The sequence below is a fragment of the Mus caroli genome, unplaced genomic scaffold (genome assembly GCF_978045245.1).
Source record: "Mus caroli unplaced genomic scaffold, Mus_caroli_1 scaffold_4, whole genome shotgun sequence".
NCBI lineage: Eukaryota > Metazoa > Chordata > Mammalia > Rodentia > Muridae > Mus > Mus caroli.
In genome coordinates, this window is record NW_028227259.1 from 115,412,391 (window position 1) to 115,415,136 (window position 2,746).

Consider the following 2,746-nt stretch of genomic DNA (forward strand, 5'->3'; position numbering starts at 1 on the left):
AAGTAAGGTATCGCCAGGCGTGGTGACGCACGCCTTTAATCCCAGCACTCGGAAGGCAGAGGCAGGCGGATTTCTGAGTTCTAGGCCAGCCTGGTCTACAAAGTGAGTTCCACGACAGCCAGGGCTATACTGAGAAACCCTGTCTCGAAAAAAAACAAAGAAAAAAAGTAAAATATCATGTTCAAATTGTCCCCCCAAAAGTAGAAAGTGTAAAAAAAGGAGAGACCCATGCTATTACAAACAGAAATAAGGGCCTTGAAAACCCTGCCCTTTTTTGTAGATTAAAAAAAAAAGTTAGCATTTGAAATGTATATAAAGATAATATCTAATATAAATAAATAAATAAATAAATAAATAAATAAATAAATAGTTATATTTATATGTGTGGATTGGGGGGTGGCAGTGCCTGTGGACGAGAGAAGAGGGTGTTGGGTGTTGGATCCCCTGGAGCTAAAGTGACAGGCAGTGTGAGCCATCTAACATGGGTACTGGGAACTGAACTTGGGTCCTCTGTGAGAGCAGCAAGTACTTATAACCACTGAACCATCTGTCCACTGCCCCTGCCCCATAAGAAAACAGTATGGCATGGTAGCACTGCCTGTAATCCCAGCACTGGAAAGTAGAGACAAGATTAGAAGTTCAAAGCCAGCCTTGTTAACATAGAGCTACATGAGACCCTGTCTCAAAACAAATGCCAACAGAAAAGAAAAAAAGCAAAGATGACTTCGAAATGAATGTGTGTGTTACTGACATGCTGGCAAACATACATGCTGATATTCCAAAGGGGTCTGAGTGCTGGTCTCTAAAGGACCATCTATAAATGTCCTCAGATATAGAAACCTAAAAGCATTGACTGGTGGGTGTTGCTAGGGCCGAGCACATAAAGTTTGCTGTGCACTTCACAGTGTGACTGTACTGAAAACCAAAGCCTGCCCAGGGACAGCAGTGCAGAATGTGTGAAGCCTGCCTCTCAGGACGCTTTCTTACTCTCCCCTCTGTCCCCCTCCCTCCCTTACATTTTTCTTTTGAGGCAAGGTCTCATGTTGCCCAGGATAGCCTTGAACTGAATCCCCTGCCCCACTTCCCGATGGCAAACAGGTCTATAACATTTTAAGGCACTAATTACAGCTGTAACTGGCTGTCACAGTTGTATTAGAATTGAGTGCCCAGACCCACAGCCCAGAGCCTCAGGCAGGCTGCACAGGATACCTGCTGAGCAGGAAGCTTCCCGCATACTCTTTATCACCAGATATGTATGCTTTTTAGTACCACAGTGTGGTGTCTTCTCCCTGGATGCCCTCTGCTTTCTCAGGCATGCAGCCTCCGGCAGGACTACAAGCAGAGAGGGAGCGAAAGCCTTCTGTCCTTTCCAGAGAACTAGGCCAAACATCTGGTCCAAACATACTAAAGGGACGTGGTATCATCTAGGCAGATCTTTATGCCTCAGGTGACCTCACCCAGGCCAGCAGAGTTATTACATTGGTAGCAATTGTACATTTGGGCTTCAGGGGATAATACTGTGCACTGCATAAATACCCTCAATACAGTTATATTAAATAAAAACTTCTGAATCGACTCAAAGAAGCAGAGCTCATGGCCAGCCCTTTGAATCACCAGGATGGGGATGAATTTTAGTTCTGCTCTGCCCAAGGTCTTGGGTCTTGCCCAAGTCAGACTTTTTTGTTGTTGTTGTTTTGGTTTGGTTTTGGTTTTTTGAGACAGGGTTTCTCTGTATAGCCCTGGCTGTCCTGGAACTCACTCTGTAGACCAGGCTGGCCTCGAACTCAGAAATCCACCTGCCTCTGCCTCCCGAGTGCTGGGATTAAAGGCGTGTGCCACCATGTCCGGCTCAGACTTTTTTTTTTTTAATTGATTTATGTGTATAGGTTCTGCCTACAAGTATTTCTTGCACCATGTGTCCCCCTTTTGAATTAAATTTAATAAGGCCACACTTAACTGAGGTGATCAAATAATCTCTTCATCTTTAGATGAGCGGGCATTACCATGGCTGGGGGGACATTGACCCGATTCCTCTCGTGGGTGCTGTCACAGACCCACACTTGTGGCTCTTGGTATCTTTTGGGGAGGTGAGGCAGAGCCTTAGAAAAATTATTAATTGTAACTGAAATCAGATACCAACCTCTTTTTAAACCGGGTTTGTCTCTCAGGGAACTCAGAAATGGTCTATATGGACCTTCCCCTGCAATACTTAGTTTGCACCCATGCTGGGCCCATACCAGATTCGCATTTTTAACGAACCAGCATGCACAATTCTGAATTTTGTGCAGTTTTCATAGGAGAATTATCAACCTCAGGCTCAGTAAGGCCTCTACAAGAATTATGTTAATTGTAACGCCACAATTTGTGGCTCTTAAGCTATAATAGGAGCTGGAGGTCACCCTTCTTTGTCCTTATTGTCTCCAAAACTTAAGGAACCAAGGGGACTCTGCATTAGCAGCAAGGGTGGAAAATTGGAGACGAGTCGCAGTTTCTGTCTCGGTGGAAGGAGGATCTTCTTCGTCTGAGTCCTGGATATCCAGCTGATGGTAGTGGACTGCAACTGGCTTACTTAGAGCAGCTTTAATCTGTGACTTAACAAAACTGGTTAGTTTTTTAAAGGCCCAGGGGCCAAAAGACAAAAGCAGCAAAATACCCAAGAAAGGTCCCAAAAGTGTGGGAAGCAAGGTAGTGACCCAGGGAGAAGTAGAAAACCAATTTTTATACCAATATTCTTGTTTCTCTCTGA